The sequence below is a fragment of the Oryctolagus cuniculus genome, chromosome 2, assembly GCF_051225735.1.
Source record: "Oryctolagus cuniculus isolate XC-2025 breed Fujian yellow rabbit chromosome 2, ASM5122573v1, whole genome shotgun sequence".
In the NCBI taxonomy this organism is placed as follows: Eukaryota; Metazoa; Chordata; class Mammalia; order Lagomorpha; family Leporidae; genus Oryctolagus; species Oryctolagus cuniculus.
The window spans coordinates 98,157,220-98,181,267 of NC_142868.1; positions in this window are offsets into that span (position 1 = coordinate 98,157,220).

Below are 24,048 nucleotides of genomic sequence, written 5' to 3' on the forward strand. Positions count from 1 at the left end.
ATCTGATTTCATCATCATTTAAAAAAAGTCATCTATTATTTTTCACTTTATGTTTCTGTGTGGGAGCAAACTGTTGAAATCCTTACTTAATGTATACTAAGCTGATCTTCTGTATATTAAGATAATTGAAAATGAATCTTGATGTGAATGGAAGGGGAGAGGGAGTGGGAAAGGGGAGGGTTGTGGGTGGGAGGGACGGTATGGGGGGGAACCCATTGTAATCCATAAGTCGTACTTTGGAAATGTATATTCATTAAATAAAAGATAAAATAAATAAATAAATATGGAGTGGGCATTTGGCACACTAGTTAAGATGCTGCTTCAGACCCTTATATTGCATTTCAGAGTGCCTGGACTTGATTCCTAGTTCAATTCCTGATTCCAGCTTCCTGATAATGCATTCCTTGTGAGGCGACATGTGGTGGTCCAAGAAGTTGAGTCACTGGCACTCATGAGAGATACTTGGCTCCTAGTTTGGCCCAGTCCAGTCTTCTGTGTTGAGAAACACCAGATGGGGCACATGCTATCTATCTGTTTCTCTGTCTTTCAAAAATTTAGAAATAAATAAAATAATAAAATGAATTAACTGTGACACCAATAAACAATCCAAGGAAAACTCAATTATAGTTAAAAATAGAAAATAAGAGAAATTAAATAAGAAATCTGTTATTGAAACCAGAAGAATAAATATATTCTCTCATGTTCATGAAATGATACAGAACAAGAGAAACAAAGAGTGAAACAAAGTATAAATAAAATTAACCAAGGTAAAATAAAATTACTAAGTTGGCAATGCAAATATATTAGTAGATACTGAATTACATGACTCTAAGTTTTCCAAAGAAAATCATGCACTGATGTGGAAATAACTCAAGAATAGCTTCAAGATTTATTTTTTCTGTTTTATGCATTCTCCTAAGACTCAACATTAGAATTTTCATAATGAAATAATGGTTTTATAAACAAAATACAAAAGGACAACACGAAGTCAAACAACTCAGTAGAAAGAAAACAAAGTTATTAAAAGTGTGGAAAAGACAATTCTCACAAGAAGACATAGAAATGCTCATCAGGTATATGAAAACATGCTTAACATCAAAAGGGAAATGGAACTCAAATCACAAGCAGATTCTCAAACCTGATAAAATGGCTATTTTCAAGAGAGGAACGATAATGTTTATTAAGATATGGAGAAAAAGGAAAAGTAAAATAAAAAAGTAGATAAGTAGGCCTGTTGTGGGAAACAGTATGGAAGACTCAAAAACATTAAAAATAGAACCCCAAGATTATTGGTAATAATCTTGACAAATATTAATGAGTATCAACTGACACACATTTTAAAAGTGAAAATATCAATCATGTTGCAGCAATTCACTCAGATCTTTAAGGTTACGGCTTAGGGACAAGGTTTTCGCAACACAGAATTAAAACAAACAGTGTGACATTGGGAAACAACAAGTCACATTTAACAGATGAGTTGGCATAAAATGCATCAGATGCTCCCAGGGTGTAAATAATATAGATTTGACAATTGTATTTGTTATTTAGTGTCCTATTCTCACTCAGGTGTGTACTCAGCACTCAGTATACCAGATTTAATAATACATAAGTAATAGAAATGGTTTTAAGTATTATATAACATAATACAACCTGATATACATCAGCTGAAGCAGATGTATATTGTAAATATTTTTTCTTAACTATACTGAGAGTAATTTTTATTACCACAACAACAAAAAAGGAAAGATGAATTGTAATAAAGGGCAAAGATGCCTGAAATAAATACTAGGTTGTTTAAAAGCCCATCAGGAGATAGGTTTCATATGGAGTTGGCTTTCAGTACTTTCACAGGCTGTTACTATTGTGTAAGAATGTTGGTACAATAAGCATTAGGATTCCCTAAAAAATCCTAGGTTAAATAGATGAAATTGCATAATGTAGATGATTTAATGAGTTTGTGCTTTCACTCATTATCAGTTCATGCTAATTTTGCAAGTTGATCAAAGATAAGAACTTTTTTTCTATTAGTTCTTTTGCTGAGTGGGGTAGTTGTGGAACTAACATGGAATGTGAGTGTTTTTTTGCTCACAGCTTAAGAGTAATTTTGGCATGATCTCTAAACCATGAGTTATTAGGAAGGTGGTTGTATATGAGTGTAGTCCATCACCTGCCCAAGATCCTTTCTAACAACCTAGCCTGACCGCCACACCCCATTGTGCAAGAATAATTACCATTGTTGGGAAAGAAGCCGGAGAAAAGGATTTCAGCATTCATCTTGGAGTTGCCAACATCTTTATCTGTACAAGGGGACTCCAAAAGGTTTATGAAAAATGGGATTGAAAGATAAAATGAATTTTCCATAAACTTTTGAAAGTCAAAATATCAGGTTGAATGCCTTGAATATGTACTAGGTTGTCATATTATATTCCAATTATTATATTTCAATGGTTTCATATTATATTCCAATAATCTTGAAAAACTACCCTATGTGAAAATATAATTTAAAAATAACTTGAGAATCTAAGCTATATTTTATATCTTTGGGATTGGGAAGGTTATAGAACAGAAATAAATTTTAAAACTTTCATAACTGTAACTAAACTTCCTATTTTGAAAGTTAAAAGATGACAGCCCAACAAAGTAATATGTAAGGACCAAGATGACATCCCAGTACCAAATTATAGAGTCTTCCTGACTCCTAAGACCTTGACCAAAAACCTTGATCATAATAAAATGCTTTGTTGTTTGCTTGCCTAGTTGCTAACAGTGTTATTGGAGACAGAAAATGGAGTCAGACTCCCAGAAAGAGCTATGCTGAGAGGTCAAGGTCTGCAAACTGAGACCCTGCTTCTGACAGAATCAGAAAACTAGGGGGGTTTAAGGATAACCCTAGGAAGAAAAAAGAACCGAGGACTCAATAAACAACAGCTCCTCACCTGCGTGAACCTTCCTACCTTCAGCCGGGATTCTCCCCACCACACTATCTGGAAAGCCAAGAGACACCACACACAGTGCCTAGAGAAGGCTCCAGGGCTGACAGGTCTCTGAGAGGAAGCACAGGAATCGCGTCCCAGATGCCAGTCCAGGCCCCACACTGAGGACCAGAGCGGGAGAAGGAAATGAGGAGTTAACAGTAAGAAAGGACCCAGACGCAACAACTGGGAGCTCTGGAAGTCCTGTGAGGCTTTTCCATCAACTTCTGTCGACTTCTCCTCCCCCCTCTGCTCACTCCCTGTCCCCCAGACTCACCACTGCCAGGTGTCCTGCAGTGAAGGAGATCAGAAAGCAGCAGACACTGGTTACCTCCGGAGTTTCCCAGCCACAGATACTCCTCCCTGGACCTCTCTTCTCAACGGAGACTGGAAGATAACTCTGGCGCCAACATCCTGCCTGATTGTGTATTGTTATGCAATCGCCCCTGATTGGACAGTTTGGATAGCGGTGAGCACACTCAGTGTCATAAAGAACACAGCCAATCAGCTTCCTCTGTAGGACAGACACTTACATAGAGCGCAGGGTTGAGTCCTGCTTTCAGTTTTGAAGCTGTGTCCTCCATGGTGCCACCCTCCCAGCTGAGGGAGGGATTTTCACCTTCTGGTCCTGCCACCTGCTGGGATCCTTTCTTCCTCCTGGGTCTGTGTTCCTGAGAGGATCCTTCCTGGAGGTAGCAGTCTACTTCAGGTCAGTTACAATTTAGTGGCTGTTTCTCAACTTCTGAGCCTTTCTTTTTCATGATATATTCACACGATTTTCTTTTGAGTCATCTGCTTTGATTTTGATTTAAAAAATATTTAATAATGTCAAATATTTTAGTCCTTTTTTTCATTTCTCTTGCAGGTTTTCTTTCTAGTCTGCCTATTCCCTTTAATATTGTTTTCTATTAGTTTTTCATTGCACTTAGTAATCTAGTTGATTCTATATATTTTTGTGTTATTTATATATTGATCTTTCCAGTACTCTCATCATCAGTTATATTTGTTTTTAGATTTCATGGATTATCTCTGCATATAACATCATCCAATATATTCACATTTTGCTACTTAGAAATTGGTCTCCGTGCCTTGGAGTTTCTCTTACTGTTTTCTCTCTCTTACTCCTGCACTGGAAATTTGAAGCACAATAGTGCCGGTATTGAGGTCTAGGTTTACTCCCAGTATGGTTGCGGGGCATCCAATGATCATGTATTTGTTGTATTGTTTTTGTACATTGCTTTCAATCTTCATCAGAGTAAGGAAGTCACTGGATTTATTTTTTTTAATGTTCTGCTAACAGGTTTTTTTTTTTTTTTTACTAGATGATGAACCAAATTAAATGGTTTACTAATCTAAATGATCAAGTGATATTCTTGTTGTAATTTTTACCTACCTGGATGACTTGTCTGAGAACCTTAACCATCAGTACATTTTAAAAATTATCTCCTTCTTCCTATTGATATGTTTTCTTATGTAATTTGATTTATTACATTAATATTTTGCTTAGGATACCTATAGCTTGGCTTATGAAATGGATGCTTTTAAATAACTTGATTTTTATTTAATGTCCTGGTACCCTTACATCAACATCAATGTAATACCAGTTTCCCAAAATAAATTTTAAACTATTCTTTGTGTTTCTACTTTGTGTAGGTATGGGAAATGTGTAATTATTTTTCTTCCTTAAAAGTTTGGAGTATTCTGTAAGTCTGGACCTGAAATTTTGATTCTCTGGTTTTGTTTCTTGCTTGGTTCTTTGGAATTTTCAAAATGTGATTCAACTTTCTGGGTTTAAATAGGGGCTTTCCTGTTTTTTGTTGTGCTTGTATTTTGTAAATTTGATTTTCAAAATATGGTGGATTTTGATCTGTGTAGTGAAATTTTTACTTTTAAGAATTTCAAGTATTTCTCCTAGTATCTCTGTAAAACAATGATTCTGTTTTACTTACTGAAACTAGTCATTTGTGTTATTTTCTCTTTTTTCCATAATTTCCTTTACTAATGATTTATTAAATTTGTTATCATCTTTGTTAAAAAAAAATTGGATCCTGCTTTACTTGTCATACTTTTTAATGGCATTTCATCAATGTCTGCCTTTATTTTTTGTTACCTATATTCAAAATTCTGTCTTTTTTTATTTTTTTAAGATTCATTTATTTATTTTTTAAGGAAGAGGTACAGAGAGGCAGAGGCAGAAAATGTGTGTGTGAGAGAGAGGTCTTTTTTTCTGGTTGATTCAATGACCAGAGGCCTACACTAGCTGGAGTTATGCTGATATGGAGCCTGGACCCTGGAGCTTCCTCTAGGTCTCCCATGTGGGTGCAGGGACCCAAGGGCCATCTTCTAATACTTTCCCAGGCCACAGTAAAGAGCTGGATTGGAAGTGGAGCAGCTGGGACTTAAACTGTCACCCATATTGGATGGTGGATCTGCAGATGGCTGCTTTACCCGCTAAGCCACAGTAACGGCCCTTTCTTTTTAATTCTTGACAAGGAAGCCATAATGATTGATATTCTGTGTTTTATTCTAACATAATCATTTAAGACTAAATTATCTCTAAGCACTGCTTTATCTGCATCTTCTTTATTCCATCATATGTTTCCAAACCCTATATGTACAGGCCCTGTCTGACTCCCAGTCTCTCCACCTACATGTGCCTGCAACCATCATAGGGTATACATGTCTCCATTTTGGTTCCTGAAATCACCTGTTCTGATTGGTAAATTTGTGCATTAACCATTCTATACACTTATATACCCAGGTAATTGCAGTCCATCAATTCCCTTTCCATGTCTGCAAAAGGACTATGGCCCCTCAAAATATGTCACATCCTCATCCAGCCTTGTCAGTCCTGCTTTCTTTTAGAAATACTACTGATGATTTCTGAATTGTCAGATCATAAATCAGTCTTTCATAACCCATAGCACATATTGTGACCATTTGTGGAGTAAACTAAAGGATAGAGGATCTCTCTCTCTCTCTCTCTCTCTGCCTCTCTGAAACACCATATTTCAAATAAATAAATCTTTTTAAAAAATTTAAAAAGGTAGTTTGGAAGATTAAACTGAGAAGTTGTTTAAGTTTAGAATGGCTATTCTGTATATGAATTAACAGGAAAATAACATCTCTAATTCTAAACCATATCACCAAGCTATAATAATTAGAACTAAGTGATATTTGTTAAAAATTTTTCTCAAATATTCTATCTTGATTATATATGATTTTAAAATAATCTGCAAAGCAATGAGTATGGAACATTGTTCAATACATGTTTCTATAAAACCTGAACAGCTATCTGTAAATGGTATTTGGAGATAGTTCTATCATACTATTTACACAAATATTACCAATCATGAATTTATGTCTGATTTAATAAACCTAAGAACAATTATACAATTCAAATGGAAAGTGTTCAGGCTGGGACCAGGAAACAAGATTTTTAATCTTTCCAGGTGATTCAAATTAGCATCCTGAGACCCACATCCTTAGTTGTCTCCAACCCATTTTTGACAAGTGGTATGAATGGTATTCAGAGAGGCTGAGATTCCTGCCTTGATACTGGATAGGTAGGGAGGCAGAAAGGAAGCAGGCTCTGAAGTCAAAACCCCAGCAATAGGCACAAACACTGAAGATGGACATATATACCAAACATTTCCTGGAGTCAAGATTCTTGATATCACTTACTTATTAACTCTACTTGAGATCTACATTATAAGTAAATAATTTAAATTTATTATAACACCTTAATGTAGATATTCATTACACATTTATTTGTAATAGCAAAAAACTGAAAACAACTTGGGTAAAAGACTAAGTATACTGTGGTGTATTTAGGTGACAGAAATACAGGAAGTTTTTGAAATATCTAATAAACTTACAATTACTTGTAAAATTTTAGCATACTATAAGGAATCCACACATTTTTCTACTAGGGTAATTATACAAAAGTCAGCCTATACAATGCTCACACACATTTTCTTCATGAAGTAGATACATATTCTCTACATATGAGTATATATATATATATATATATGTAGTATAAACTTCATGCAATTTAAATAATTTAATAATGAATAAAATAAATGGAATTAATTACATGATGAGTTTTGGGAAAAAAGGCAAAAATAAACAACTGACTAGGAAGACTGGTGGGTCTCACCTCAGCTTTTGTGCATGCTCTTACTTCCTCACCCAGGCTCTCTTCTGTTACATTTTGCCAATCACAATTCCCTCAGGGAAGTCTTCCCTTGACTAGACTCTTTCAGTTCACTTACCCTGTACGTTCACATCATCACATGTTTCCTCTCTGCTAACTTAGAAGAACAGCAGCTTTCTCTCAAGATACAATGAACTAGGATCCAGAATTAACATTCCTGTGGGTATTGTGCATTGTATTCCTGAATTAAATTGGACTGCCAAAAGCGTACATACATTCTATCACTTTAATCTCATGCAAATCCGGGATACATTTCAACACTGCTTCCTTGGTCCTTGCTGAAATCTTTTCAGAATGAAATTTGAAATTGTATTACTTGTAACAAATAAAAATGTAGCAGCATCCTTAAATACAGTTTAAAGGCCACTTGAACAATTTCTACAAGAATACAGGGTATAAAGTGTATAGAAAGCTTTAGTTGGTTTTAAGGACTGATGCACATTTTATTTTGTGATAATAAGAAGTGTATAATGCTCCTTTTCAGTGATAAATGCCAAGGTGCTCACAAATATGAACATCAATATATAAATATACTGAACTTTATGAAATATAAGATTGATTCTCCTTTTCTTTAGCCCAGGGTTTCTATTTCAACTACTATTTTATTTCACCATAACATGTTCTGTGTTGTCTCTGATCATTCTGATTTGTTTTCAATGGCTTGTGTGCCAATGATTATGTATTTCATTGTAAAGAAATTGAAACTGGTGGAACAATAATTTATAAAGATACATATAAATATCTTTGAAATAATAATTTACACAAAAAGTATAATCTAAGAAAAGAAAGGGGTGGAAATCACCATTGAGAAAGAAAATTTAGAGGGCTATTTGTGTGTGTGTTTGTGTGTGTGTATGTATTTAACTAATGGCTCTTATATTGGAAATAGAATAATATCTAAAGTTTGGAAAGGACATTTCATTAAAGAACATCTTGAAATAAACAGAAAATGTATAAAATGTTCTAACTTCATTAATCACAATAATATTAATATTAAATTCTCAAGAAGATAACATTATATATAACTAGAAAATACAAATGCAACATAAAGAAAATACTATTTATTGTAAGATTACAGAGCTAAGAGCCTTCTCATTTAGATCCAGTAAGAATTTAAATTTAAAAAGAAATGTAGAAATAATTTCAGGATACTTATTAAAAGCAAACATATCCATAGTTAGTGCCCAACAGTTCCTCCTGAAGCTACATATCCTTGGTCATTCATAGATATATTTTCCAAAACAATGTGATAGAGGAGCAGTATTTTAAACCATCCAGAATTGCATGCTTCACAGTACCCATGAAGCGATAAAGAAATAAATGAGTAAGTGAAGTGTGGCATATTCATCCATAAAAATACCATAAAAGAATAAATATGAAAGATTCATGGTCAACTACAATTTTATGCAACAGAGTGAGTGAATCTCACAAACACTATTCTAATGAACTAAAACAGAGGCAAAATAATTACATACTTTATGAGTCTGTGTATGTAATTATATTATAGGCAAAACAGGACAAAGTTAACCTGAGGATGTGTTTGGATAGGAACTAGAAAGGGGCTGCTGAGAGTTTTTATGGTATTGCTGATCTTTTGACCTGCATCCTGGTAATATCACTGTGATGGTTGATCATTCACTAACAGATTCACATAAGATATGTGCATTTTGAATGCATACAATTCATCTACCACAGTCTAAAAATTCTTTATAAATAGGACATATCTGAGACAGAAAAATCTAAAAATCCATTTTCCTTGTGTTGCCTTGAAATTCAATGTATCTTTAAACAACAAAAGTACATTGAGATTTCTATGCTAAATGGAAAGAAAATAGCCCCGCTGCCTTCTCATAGACTTGGTTGGACAAGTGAATTGTAATAGACACGACTCTCCCTATCATATATTACCACATTAGTATGTGATATTACTTATCAACTAAACTATTTTAACTAACATATATTTAGGCTTGATATATCATTTGAATTAAATAAGAAGTCCTAAACAAAAAATGAAAATATTTTATAGAATATTTAAGTTACAAACTGTCATGTAACAACATTGTAGGAATTTGGGAAAAAAATAAGAATTGTCATCTCACTTTCAAATCCAGTTGATTTAAAATTAGAAAATGAAAAATATAATTCATAACAGGCAAGAAAAAATACATTTTTATTATTATATGTAAGAGAAAGCTTTCCTAATCAAAATCCCTTTAACTTTTAAGAATGAGTATGTATAGCTTATGTTAAGCTCATAAAATTGTAACATACAGTATTTGTAAATTACTCACGCTCATATATTAAATATCTATATCAGTGGAATTTTGTTTGCAACTGGTGACTTAAAGGTGATTGTCTATCTTTAGTATAAAATATTTATCAGTTATTTCCATCATATAAAGGATAATAACAAGGCTATCTGTCAGGGATATTTCCTATGCTGTGGAGGTAGCAGTGAGTGAAACAATACAATTCCCTGCCTTCAAGAAGCTCACTCTCTAGTGAAAGAAAACATAGGATTAGTAAAATTAATATCAGAATATAAAACAAGAAAGGGAGATGAGTGATTTGGATCAGGGATAGAGGGTTTAAAATAGAAGTTTAAAATTTTCAACAGAGGATTCAGGAAAGTATTCACTAAAAGGTTAATTTATAAACAAAAATTTGAAACATCAGAGATCCTGATATGAAGGAAGTGTATTTCAGATAGAGGGGACTGGAAGAGTGGAAACATGGAAGCAGCCATGCAATGGCTACATACAAGGCACAGCAAGGGTGCCATTGTTAAAGACACTGAAGGTATGAGGGAGGAGGGTCTAGTGCATGTGCATAAGGAATCTCAGGTGGCTAAGTCACATAGTGTTTCACAGGAAAGGAAGAACTTGACCTTTTACCCTGAGAGAGATGGGAGTTACCTGATGGGATGTGCTGGGGAACACCATTATCTGAGTTTTAAAGCAATCTTGTCTGGATTCTAGAATTCAGGAAAGTGTTTCTTAAAATTTCACAATGTAGAATAGCAATGATGGAAACATGGAAGAGAAAGAAAATGAGACAAGAATAAAGAGTAGAATCACTTCCCTTCTTTGGTCAAAAATCTACTGAGTACATTGTAAAGATATGTTGTGCATTTTTTAAAATGATCTAGTTTTGGATTTCTGCCTTCACAGTGCATTTACATTAGGAAGTAAAACATGAGCAGAAATAATTACATCACAAGTAGGAAATAAGGGATATAGAATAACTTTCTGTCTTGGGTGACAGGGAGAATTAAGGATGCTCACTTAAGGCTATTGACATTTTGCTCATCAGAATGCTGAACCTCTCAACATGCACTAGGTCTCTTGTCAACTGCTAGATTGCTAGTATTTAAAATAGCTCTTTGCACATGATCAGCACTCAGAATGTATGTGTTATTGACAAAATGAAAGTGCATATGTAGCTAAGTTCAGAGAAAAGCATTCAAGCAAAGACAATAACATAAGATAAAAAAATGCAACAATTAGAGCTGGTTTCCTCAGTCATATCTGCTGAAGCTAATGAAAATAGTGGTAGATAAAAATAACAGCAAAGACTAGGGTCAGATCACAGAAGATTATATAGAGCTGTGGAAGTACCATGTTCATTTTTTAAGAATTTTTGAGCTCTGGAAGATTTTGGTATGCTAGGACTACAATTTTGTACAGGAAAAAACAGTCTAGTTGTACTGATCATTGACTGAGCCAGTCAACAATTTGGTGGCTGGAATACAGAGACTAGTTTGGGTAAGCTATCCAAATTAAGAAAGAAGATGAAGGGGGCCTTGATCACATTACTCTCACTTGGTCTTTTCATCATTACTACTTCCACTGTACTGGGTAGGTATTCCTAAGTCTTACTATGTTCAAATAATTATTTATACTTAAATTATTTTAATGATTTTCATTGCTAATATAACACATTTAGCACTTGTAGGAGATAGTTCTACTTGTCCCCAGGCACGTTTTTCTTCATTTTATGCAGCAAACACTTTATGTTTGAGGTGGAACCAGACCTACCAATAGGAGACTATTTCCCAATCTATTTCAACTAACCATGGACACAAAGTGAAATTTTGAAAATGGATTCAAAATAAGTTCTGATGGCACAATTCGGGGAACCTACCTTCATAATAATGGAGCTGCCTGTGCTCCTGTCCAGCTTGCCTCACTCTTCCAGCTTGCTCCTGACTCACTTCTTCCATTTCCTGCCAGGAGTAGGTATTGGGGAGTACACTTGTTGAAACTACTGAGATGTCTTAGCTACTTTCTTGAGGAGACAGGCATGCACACTCGGGAGATCTTCAAGGGTCATTGTTTAACAGGCTTTTTAGAAAAAGTTTAAAAAGCCTATTATTAAATTCTGACCAGTGGAGTATGAGAGAAAATAGGGTGCAGTCCCTGAGTCATGCTCACAGTTGGCAGTTTTTGGCTTCTTCCTCCTTTCTGAGGGTGGCATTCGGTCCTGTTGGTGATAAGCCCACTTTTGTCCAGGCTTTATCACATAGGGTAGTCCTATGCTCCTGGACCTATTTCATGGGGAAAACTGTCCAACCTCCTGGGGTTATGTACAAACTTGAAATATGATTGATTGATAATATGACATTGCAGGGTAGCATCAACATCACTAAGGCCAGGGTATGTACACATTTATGGGCATATCATTAGTATATTCATAGGGGCAGGTCAACATAAACATTGATAAAGGGTGTAAGTAAAAGAAGAAGGCACTCAAGAAAAATGTGGTGTAGACACAAAGGTGGTGGAGGCTCATGAAGATGGCATATGATGCAGGCACAAGGGTTAGACTTTGCAAGTTATCACAGATGACAGCTATTTTATAAATTACAACACATAAGGGAAAACATGTCATAGTTATGTGAGAGAATGTATGGGTTCTGTAAACAGGAATGAACACACATGAAGATTGGATTGGCTTTAGGCATATGAGTGAGGTGATACTTGGGCAGATAGGGTGTGTGCATACAAGACTAGAAATCCATAAGAAAATAAAGAGAATGAAGACAAATAGTATTTATAAATTTACATCTTTAAGTGAATATAATATTGAAAATAGTCATTTTAAATTCTTTCTGTAAAAAAGTAAATGCTAGAATAATATAATAAAGGCAGGATAGACATAATAGCAGAAATCAATGAAATTCTAGCGGTCTCAAAAATACCAGAGTAACAAAAAAAAGGATAAATTTTGTTTTAAAAACATACTAAGAGCATTAGTATGACATTAGTAAAAATGTTTATAGACAAGCGAAAGAAACAAAAAAAATTTCTGGAAATTAAAACAGTCCATCCTAGAACTCCCCTAGTTACTATGAGGATTTTATAGGATTCTTAGAAATAAAAATTTACACAGTTATTCTTATGTGTTGAAATTTAACTGAAATGTGATCCCTGTTAAACATAAGAGTGGGAATAAGAGAGGGAAGAGATGTACAATTTGGGACATGCTCAAGCTGACTTGCCCCAAATGGTAGAGGTAGAAACATACCAGGGAACTCCAATTCAATCCCATGAAGGTGGCATGTACCAATGCCATCTCACTATTCCAAGTGATCAATTTCAGTTCACAATTGATCATAATGAAAGGAGTAAGAGTCAAAGGGAGCACATAAACAAGTCTAGAAACTGCTAATACTAACCGATAGAATAAATAAAGGGGAGAGTGATCCAACATGGGAAGTGAGATACTCAGCAGACTCATAGATGGCAGATGTCCTAAACAGAACTCTGGCCTCAGAATCAGCCCTAAAGGCATTCGGATCTGGCTGAAAAGCCCATGAGAGTATTTCAGGCATGGAAAACCAAGACACTCTGGCAAAAGATCTCTGCGAGTGAGATCCCAGTGGAAAGAACAGGTCATCAAAGAAGGAGGTACCTTTCTCTGAAGGGAGGAGAGAACCTCCACTTTGACTATGACCTTGTCTAAACAAGATAAGAGTCGGAGAACTCAGAGGGCTTCCATAGCCTTGGAAACTCATGACTGGAGCATAGGGAGATTACTGATGCCATAGACAGGAGTGTCAATTGGTAAAGTCAACAACAGGAGTCACTGTGCACTTACTCCTCATGTAGGATCTCTGTCCTTAATGTGCTGTGCATTGAGATTTAATGCTATAACGAGTACTCAAACAATATATTTCACTTTGTGTTTCTATTGGGGTGCAAACTGTTGAAATCTTTACTTAATGCATACTAAACTGATCTTCTGTATAAAAAAAAAAAAGAAAAGAAATTATCAACTCCCAACTTGACTCTCACTGGGATTAAACATGACAATAGGTCTGATCTGATTTCATCATCATTTAAAAAAAATCATCTATTATTTTCACTTTATGTTTCTGTGTGGGAGCAAACTGTTGAAATCCTTACTTAATGTATACTAAGCTGATCTTCTGTATATTAAGGTAATCGAAAATGAATCTTGATGTGAATGGAAGGGGAGAGGGAGTGGGAAAGGGGAGGGTTGTGGGTGGGAGGGACGGTATAGGGGGGAAGCCATTGTAATCCATAAATTGTACTTTGGAAATTTATATTCATTAAATAAAAGTTAAAAAAAATTGAAAAAAAAAAGAAATAAAAATTTGACTACATAGATCAAAGTCCACCTTATTTAGAAAATTAGTTTCTGGAAGTACAAATACATAAAATTATAAAACTCCTATGTATGCCAAATAAGCTGAGCCAATTTTTGAAAAACTAAACCACCCAAAGAAGAAGTTCCACAAATACTATTTCATATCCAGACTTGGGATTCTTTCAAGTCAAAAATTTTAGCTTCTCAAGCTCACTCTAAGTAGAAGTAAACAGTGAATATATTTTTAATTTTTTTGGAGGTCAGTATAACACAAATTAGAGATGGGTATGAATTAAAATGAATTTAAAGAGCATCTTCCATTAACAGATATATAGATATTATAAACAAAATACCTTTATATGAGTTAAACCATATGTGAATAACTAGTAGATCAATTAAAAAGAAGATACACTAGGGCCGGCAGTGTGGCTCACTTGGTTAATTCTCTGCCTGCGGCACCAGCATTCCATATGGGCAACTGGGTTCTAGTCCTGGCTGCTCCTCTTCCAGTCCAGCTCTCTGCTGTGGCCTGGGAGGACAGTAGAGGGTGCCCCTAGTGCTTGGGCAACTGCACCTGCATGAGAGACCAGGAAGAGGCACTTGGCTCCTGGCTTCAGATCAGCATAGCTCTGGCCATAGTGGCCATCCAGGGGGTGAACCAACAGAAGGAAGACCTTTCTCTCTGTGTCTCTTCCTCATTATCTATAACTCTACTGTCAAATAAATAAAAAAAAGATACACTAAAAATCCAGAGGTATTTAACATTCTCATAAATCATGTAAATCACCCAGATTGATGAAAAATAGAGGAACTACATAATAATTTACGTAAATTTAAACAGGATTTAATAAAATTCAGCATCTAGCAATAAAAATTCAACTGTCCGAAAAAATAATCAAAGTGATTTCCTTATACCCATCAAGATTGTCTTTAAAAACCTACAGCAAAATATTTAACACAGGATCATTGAAAAGTATCTCCTTCTGGACGGCGCTGCAGCTCATGAGGCTAATCCTCCGCCTTGCGGCACCAGCACACCAGGTTCTAGCCCCAGTCGGGATCTGGATTCTGTCCCAGTTGCCCCTCTTCCAGGCCAGCTCTCTGCTGTGGCCAGGGAGTGCAGTGGAGGATGGCCCAAGTGCTTGGGCCCTGCACCCTATGGAAGACCAGGATAAATACCTGGCTCCTGCCATTGGATCAGCGCGGTGTGCTGGCCGAAGCGTGCCGGCCATGGCGGCCATTGGAGGGTGAACCAACGGCAAAGGAAGACCTTTCTCTCTGTCTCTCTCTCTCTCTCACTGTACACTCTGCCTGTCAAAAAAAAAGAAAAAGAAAAGAAAAGTATCTCCTTCCAATCCCAGACACAGCTGTCTCCTCTCATCATCTCCAAGATTGTCCTGGAGTTGTAGTCAGTGAAGTGAAATAACAAAATCAATTTTTAAGCAGTAAAACTCTCAATATATGTGGATGACACAGTTACATCTACAAAAATTATTCAGTATAATCCAAAAACAAATACAAGCCGTTAAATGAATTTAGCAAGATTACAGGGTAGGAGATAATCAACTAGATTTGGTTGCTAAGTACAAGCAAGAAACAAATAGAAGATAAAGATGGGCAGAAGACAGACGATGAAATGCATCTTTACAAGAGAAATTTATGAAAATCATTCAGTTATGTAATACCTTTTATAAAGTTTTCCCAATATTATTTTTTATTTATTTACAGCAAATTAATTTCATGTATTGTGTATGTTCAGATTTAGAATACTGATATCTCCCATGGAATCCTCTCTCATGCCCAAGCTCCCACACTCCCTCCTCTTTCTTTTCTATTCTTTCTTTTACACGCTTTAAGATTGTTTCATAATCATAAGCTTAACCTCCACTAAGTAAAGAATTCAACAAATAGTATGGAGAATAACCTACTGTTCCTCAACATCGGAGACAAGGAATATAAACATAAATAAATCTCAAAAGGTCATTTTGACTCATAGGTTTTCCCTGATCTGTGGTAATTAACAGAGAACAAAAATATAATATAGTTTCTATAGTTTTCAACAAAAATAATGAGAGAAACACAAATAAAACAGAACTTTATTCATATAAAATAATAGACATTTTACATGAAGGATTGCAGGCATTGTACTGGCATCAATTATTATGCTTCATTGGCATACATGTCTGTTTTAAAACTAGCATAATGCTGTCTTTTTTAAAATTTTTTTATTTTTTTTAACTTTTATTTAATGAATATAAATTTCCAAAGTACAATTTATGGATTACAATGGCTTCCCCCCCATACCGTCCCTCCCACCCACAACCCTCCCCTTTCCCACTCCCTCTCCCCTTCCATTCACATCAAGATTCATTTTCGATTACCTTAATATACAGAAGATCAGCTTAGTATACATTAAGTAAGGATTTCAACAGTTTGCTCCCACACAGAAACATAAAGTGAAAATAATAGATGATTTTTTTTAAATGATGATGAAATCAGATCAGACCTATTGTCATGTTTAATCCCAGTGAGAGTCAAGTTGGGATTTGATAATTTCTTTTCTTTTTTTTTTTTTATACAGAAGATCAGTTTAGTATGCATTAAGTAAAGATTTCAACAGTTTGCACCCCAATAGAAACACAAAGTGAAATATATTGTTTGAGTACTCGTTATAGCATTAAATCTCACTGTACAGCACATTAAGGACAGAGATCCTACATGACGAGTAAGTGCACAGTGACTCCTGTTGTTGACTTTAGGCAGAGTGGACAGAGAGAGAGAGAGACAGAGAGAAAGGTCTTCCTTTTGCCATTGGTTCACCCTCCAATGGCCTCAGCGGTCGGCACGCTGCAGCCAGCGCATCACGCTGATCCGTAGCCAGGAGCTGGGTGTTTCTCCTGGTCTCCCGTAACGCTGTCTTGAGTACTATGGTTTTGCATTTTTTTTCTTTTTTTTCCAGAGAAATATTATATTTAAGGTATACAAACTTGATGAATTTCATAAATACAAATTTAGGAACATAGTGGTTTTTTCCACTTTCCACCCTACCCTCCCTCCCACATGCAATACCACTCTTCTTCTTTCTTACAATCCTGTTCTCATTCTTGTTTTCTACCAAGATCTATTTTCATTTATATTAATTTTCAAAATATTATTTAAGTTATTCGTTTCATGTCCTTCATATACAGATGTAGGAACATAATGACACTTCCCTATTACCATATCTATTGTCAATAAACTTCATACACATAAGAATTAAGAGCCATAAAATTATGTAATAATTTTAATTATTTTTCAAATCAACACATTTTTGAAAAGATCCAACAGGAAAATGTTCTGAGAATAATGAAAAACCAGAACAAACAACAAGAACAAAAAACCCCCACAAATTCTCAGATATCAAACAACGGTCAGTAAATTGCAATTCATCTTAAGTAGGTTATTATAAGCTCAGATCAAGGGGCACCTGCAGGAACATGGAAACAGCAGCAACTGTTGCTGCCAGAAGAGTCAGGGCCCTGGACTACTAGGCTCCAGACCCGAGTCCCAGCCATGTGTCTCAAACTGCCGACTTGGTACAATGACAAGTGATCACCTCCCCTACTATAGATGATGGTGATTGGATATGGCTTTGTGTCAGCATGCATGCTCACTGGCTTTGCAAATTGTTCAATCAGGTGCCCTGATAGGAACAAAAAATGGCCCAATGCCTTCACATCACAATTGTATCCACACTATGCTTATGAGAGATGTCTGTGGTGGTTCAGGCTCTGACACCCTGTGAAGAGCAAGCCATATAACTTGGAAGCTGGACATGGGAGTCTGGGGCCCTGTTGTCTCATGAAGGGTAGGTGGAGTGGGTAGTGGAGCTTGGCAGGTACAAGTCTCAGATGCTGCTCTTACAATCCAACACTCTGGTTAAATCTGCCTGGGAAATCAGCAGAAGATGGCTCAATTATTTGTTCCCTGACACCAGTGGAAAGCTCTGGATGGAGCACCATGCTCCTAACTTCGGCCTGGACCACTACCAGCCATTACAGCCTCTTGGGGAGTAAACCAGCCATTTAGCAAATGAACCAGAAGACAGAAGATATATCCCTTTCAAAAAATAACACATAAAAGACACTGAATATTAGGAATATATAAGAAAGTAATTCATGTTGCTTTAGGAAACATGCATTAAAATATCAGCAAGACACAAAGTGTTCATATGATTGTCTTTCAAAAATAAATGTGAAAATGTAAATGGTTTACAAGAGTACAGAAAAGCAGGAAATAGCATTTATTACTTATGAGAAAACAAGTCTTCTTGCCGGTCTTAGAATCACAATATAATATAGCATATACGTACCTACATATTTATCAGCTGGTATGAAAATGTGTGTCCACATAAAAACCAGCATGATTCCTGGAATTTTGTCATTGTGGCTAATGAAAAATTATTCAATTATGTAATATCTTTTAAAAATCTCTCCCAGTTATTTTTTTATTTATACAAAGTGAACAATTTCATGTAATTCATCTATTCATATTTAGGAAAAATCTAACACTTCTCACCGACCCCCTCTCACATCCATGCTTCAAACCTCCTCCTTCCTTTCTTAATTTTCCTCTTTTTTTTTTCTTAAAGCCCTTTTTTATTTTTTTTTTGACAGGCAGAGTGGACAGTGAGAGAGAGAGAGAGAGAGAGAGATCTTCCTTTGCCATTGGTTCACCCTCCAATGGCTGCTGTGGCCCGTGTGCTGTGGCCAGTGCACCGCGCTGATCTGGTGGTGGCAGGAGCCAGGTACTTATCCTGGTCTCCCATGGGGTGCAGGGCCCAAGCACTTGGGCCATCCTCCACTGCACTCCCTGGCCACAGCAGAGAGCTGGCCTGGAAGAGGGACAACCGGGACAGAATCCAGTGCCCCGACCGGGACTGGAACCCGGTGTGCTGGTGCCGCAAGGCGGAGAATTAGCCTAGTGAGCCGCGGCGCCAGCCTTAATTTTTCTCTTACAGTAAGATATTTTCACCCTCTTCTAAGTAAAGAAGTCAACAAATAATATGAAGAAGAAACCACTGTCCCTCAACAATGGAAACAAGGAATGTAAACATAATGAAATCTCAAAATGTCAATTTCACTCATAATTTTTCTATGATCTGTGGTAATTAACAGAGCACAAAAAATGTAATGTAGTTGCCCCGTTTCAACAACAATAATGAGGGTAATACAAAGAAAGCAGAAAGTATGTTATATTCATGTGGAACTAACAGAAATTGCACATGAAGGATTGCAGACATTATACTAGGATCACTTATTATGTTTTATTGGCATATGTGTTTTCAAGCTAGCATCATGCTGTCCTGCACACTATGATTTTGCATTGTATTTTTCCCCAGAAATACTTTAAGTTACACAAACTTCATGCATTTAATAAATGCAAATTTAGGAGCATAGTGATTCTTCTTACCATACCCTCCTTCCCACATGCAATCCCAGCATCCTGTCTCCTCCCTCTCATATTCTCATTCTGATTTTTTACTAAGTTCTATTTTCCTTTTTTTAATTTTTAAAATTTTATTTAATTTATACAAGTTTCATATACTTCATATATATATAGATAGACAGATTACTGAACATAGTGACACTTCCCCAACAAACCCAATCTATTGTCAGTTAACTTTATACACATAAGATTTAAGAGTTATAAAATTATGTAATATCTTTAAACATTTCTCAATTCAATAGATTTTTGAAAAAGATGCAGCAGAAAAATTTATGAAAATAATGAAAAACAAAAATAAACAACAACAATAAAAACCACATAAATGCCCTGGAATCAACCAACAGACAGTAAATTGTAAATCATCTGAGGTAGGTTATTACAAGCTCCAGATCCCAGAACTCCTGAAAAAAACATGAAAGTGGCAGCAGCCTTGACTGCCAGGAGAGTCAGGGCCCTGGACTACTAGACTCCAGCCTGAGCCCCAGCCATGCTTTTCAATCTGCAAACTTGGTACAATCACAAGTGATTGACTCCCCTGCTGTGGAGATGCTGATTGGCGATTGGCTATGGCTTTGTGTCAGCATGTATGGTCACGGGCTTCACAAACTGTCTAATCCAGTACCTGGATAGCAACAAAACATAATGGCTCAAGATCTTCACGTCATGATTGTATCCATGAAATGTTGGCTATGTTGATGAGATGCCTGTGGTGGTTCAGACTCTGCCACCATATGAGGAGAAAGCCAAATACCTTGGAAGCTGGACCTGGTGAGTATGTGGGGTCAGTTGTCCCACAAAGGGGTAGGTGGTGTGGGAAGACTGATTGGAACTGGCTGTAGGGGAATCTTGACTTCTCCATGATCAGCTCTGGAATTTGGGGACTTGAGTCTGCACTGGGGCAGCTTTTCCCTGTCCCCTGCACCTGCTGGGTGAGGACAAGTCCAGCCAAACAACCCCTGGTGACCTGTCCCTTCTGCATGCACAGCAACTTCAGCCCAGCCCTGGTGGCCTCAGCAGCTTTGTGTCCAGTGATCTTTACCTGATTTAACTGCATGGAGCCTCCAGTGCAATTTTAGTTAGAGAGAAGAGGAGACATCACTTCTTGTTTCTGATATCTGCATCCCATCTTGTGAATGCTCACATTGCCAAGCATAATGTTGTCAACAAGGTATTCATATGTGCTCTTTATCATGTTGAGAAAGTTTCCTTCAATCCCAAATTCATGTCATGAATGACATATTGTGTCAAATGAATTTTTGGTAGTTATTCATATGATTGTGAGTCTTTTGACCTTGTTAAACAATTATTTGCACTCATTTATTTTTGAGTATTAAAACAACCTTGCATTCCTGTGATAACTTAGTCATTCTCCATGATTTATTTGTTATATCTTGTATTTGTTTCCTGTTGCAGCTTGAGCAGAGAATTTGGTGGATAAAAATATAATATGTATTCTTACAGTTCTAGAGGCCAGAAGTCCAAAGCCTCTACCACTAGGTGAAAATTGAGGTGCTAATATGGCCACACTCCCTCTAGGGGTGCTAGTGTAGCAAACATTTCCTTGTGCTTCTGGTTTGGCTGGCATTACTGGGTTCTTGCTCAAACCACTACAACCTTCCAGGACAAGATCTCCATAAACCTTCTTGCTCTGGCTTCATAACCCCTTCTTGTCCATCCTCACTGAATCTATCTCTGGATTCTTTCCATAAGGAAACTGTGGTGGCATTTAGAGTTTCATCCAAGATGCTCTCTCCGGCTTAAAATCCTTCATTTAATCACACATGCAGCCATCTATTTTCTTCTGTAATGTAACATTTATAGATGGTAGGGATCAGGACCTGCTATTTTTGGAGTCCTTTGTAAGCATACTACTTATGAGGTTCAATTTAGTTTGCCAACGTTATTTGAGGATCATTTGTATATGCATGAGCTATATTTTTCTGTTAGTTTTTTTTTTCAAAGACTTATTTAAAAGAATGATTGATGGGCATAGGAAAGACATCTTTCATTCACTCCTCAAATGCTTGCAACAGGTGGTGTTGGACCAGGCCAAACCAGGAGACAGAAAACCCATCTGGATTTCCCATATGGGAGGCAGGATCCCAAGCATTTTTTGGGCTATCATCTGATACCTCTTAGATGTGTTAGAATGAATCTGTATCAGAAGAATTGAGTAATCTAGACTTGAACCAAGTGGAAGCTTAACTTGCTCCACCACAGCACCTGCCCCAGGTTTTATACGTTATTATGTTATCATAGCATATATTTATTATATATCCTTATTATATGTTATATAATATATTTACTATAATATATTTTATATGCATTATATGTGATAATGTATTAATATATTATACAACATTATCTATTATTATTTAATGATAATATTATATATGCATAATTTTTGTGTCAGTGTAATTCTAGTCTTGTAGAAGTTAGTAAATTGTTTCTAGGAAGAGTTTACAATATATTGGCATTACTAATTTAAATATTTGGTAGAATTTAGTAGGGAAACTGTGTCTGTACTTTGGGCAATGTTTTAAATTACTGATACAACCTATTCTTTTTTTACTGTGTTAGGATACTGATATTTTTAGTTTCTTGAATCATTCTGATAGTCTATATTTTTGTAGCAATATATCTATTTAATCAAAATTATCTGTTATAGGATGAATCATAGAGCTGTATATAATCCTATAAACTTCTCTGAAGTTTAGTGTAAGAGGCCCTTTCTCATTTCTTGATTTGTGATGTCTTTTTGTTTTGTCTTCATCACTGTAGCAAAAGTCTGCTCATCTTAATGGCCTTTGAAAATAATCAAGTTTTGATTGCATGGCTTTTATCTATTGCTTGGTACCTCATATTTTAAAGAGGCCTTTGGAAAATAGATTTAATTCTGTTGAACATCTATATCATATAACTAACTGTGAATTGCAATAAAGGTGTAGGACAATGAAATTGAAGTCCCTTAAGGACTGTATACAAAATAAATTAATAAATTCTTCTACTAATGGGGGGCATTGTGATGTATAGCAGGGAAGGCTGTTTCCTGGGATGCCAGGGTCCAATATGTTTTCTGGTTTGGGTCCAGCTGTTCCACTACCAATCTAACTCCTTGATAATGCACCTGGGCATGCAGTGGAAGATGGCTCAATACTTGGAGCCCCTGTCATCCAAATGGGAGACTTAGATGAAGCTCTTTCCTCCTGCTTTGAACTGACCTGAACTCAGCCATTTTGGCCATTTGGAGAGTGAAACAGAAGATGTAAATTCTCTTTATTTTTCTGTCTCTTTCTCACTCTACCTTCCATATCAAATACATAATACTTTCAAAAAAGGACTAACGTGAACATGTATAATCTCAGTTAATGATCTGTTCAGATTCAGCCATTTAGGTTTCCAAATTACAGTCTAACATGCTTATGTAAGAACATCTCCTTAAAATATCATTATTTTGAAAAAAGTAATTGAAAAAAGGATCAACTTTATTAATCAAATATCAATATGATTAAATGTTATTCTAATTGCAAAAGGCCTGCTAAAAAGTAAAATTAATGTGAGATCATTTCAAAAGTGTTTGACTCACATATATCACTATAAACCAAAATCATGTATATTATTTGAAAACTTATATTAGTAGTGCAAAAGCTTAAGGAGAAACATTCATCCTTATGAATTGAAAGGATTTAAAGGGCCAAAGAATTTAGTAGGCAAACACACACACACAACACCATTGTGATTCATAAGAAATAATATACCTTCCTGAGTGCATAACTCAGTACCACAAGTGGCTGAAGCTTTGAAGAAAACATTAGAGTCCTATAGAATTCTTAGAGGTCTGGTTCATAAAACAAGCCAAAATCATATTAGCAGACTTTTATAAATGCAAAGCACTCATGTACTGAGCACTTACAATGTGTGATTTCCATTTTTCTCAGGATGTGCCTTGTGTTTCATAGTAGTAATTCACTGAGTCTCCATAAAATGCCTACAAGTGAAGTAACTGATAAAATGTTTGAGGGTTTGCCAGATACATCCAACAGTATCATATGGGCAGGGGCTTTATGGAGATATCCGTGGAAAATGGTATCACTTACTGTGGGGAGCAACTCGGACTAGACTAAGTTACTGGAATTAAGACTTATTCTATGCATCTGCTCTCCCACAATATGACGCTGAGAAGGGAGAAACAGCTTCTACACAGCTGCCTCCAGTTCAACCAATAAACTGTAGGACCTGCTCCTGATTGGAGGAGAGCAGCGTACTCGGCGTGTGGGCAGCCGAGTTGGGATTGGTGGAAGAGGACTATAAAGGAGGAGAGAGACAACATGCACGAGGAATATCTAAGGGGAACATCTATCTGAAGGAACACCTGTGCAGCCCCCGAGAGAGCCGGCCGGTGGTGTGTCACTCCCCCGCGGAAGTGGGGAAAGTGGCTAGGGGGAACCGCCCTTCCACGGAGGTGGAAGGGTCGGTAGCCAACCCGGGAAGAACCAGCAGCAAACCCGGGGAGGGCCGAGCAGACAAAAGAACAGCGCAGGGTCCTGTGTTGTTCCTCCACGAAGACGGGGAGCGACATAATGGTGCCGTGACTCGGATATGAAGCCTAGGCAGGGTTTAGTGTCGTTCCTCCATGAAGAGGGGGAGCGACATAATGGGGCCGTGACTCGGATAGGAAACCTAGGAGGGAAGAAACGGGAAGAAGTGGGAAAATACCGGAGAGAGAGACTAGCAAAGAGCCTAGGGAAAAGCCGGACGGAA